The sequence below is a fragment of the Cicer arietinum genome, unplaced genomic scaffold (genome assembly GCF_000331145.2).
Source record: "Cicer arietinum cultivar CDC Frontier isolate Library 1 unplaced genomic scaffold, Cicar.CDCFrontier_v2.0 Ca_scaffold_988_v2.0, whole genome shotgun sequence".
NCBI lineage: Eukaryota > Viridiplantae > Streptophyta > Magnoliopsida > Fabales > Fabaceae > Cicer > Cicer arietinum.
In genome coordinates this window covers 12,838-13,106 of record NW_027334637.1, presented here as the reverse complement: position 1 = coordinate 13,106, position 269 = coordinate 12,838, and positions in this window count along the sequence as shown.

Sequence of the window (269 nt, the reverse complement as noted above, 5' to 3'; positions counted from 1 at the left end):
ACTTAATCACTCATAAATATCGACATAAATATCCTCCTTTAATGGACAATTATATTATTCCAACTTATGGTGGTGAATAATGATTTTATACGTTAAAAATTCAATTACTCATTAATGTCAATCTATTTATAATTTCCTTTAATTTATGTCAGTCCATTTTTTAGTAAGATTTTATACAATAAAAATATATATTCTATTTGATAAAAAAATACACAAATTTATAAAAAAATAATCATAAAATAAGAATATATGAAAAATTATTAAAAAAG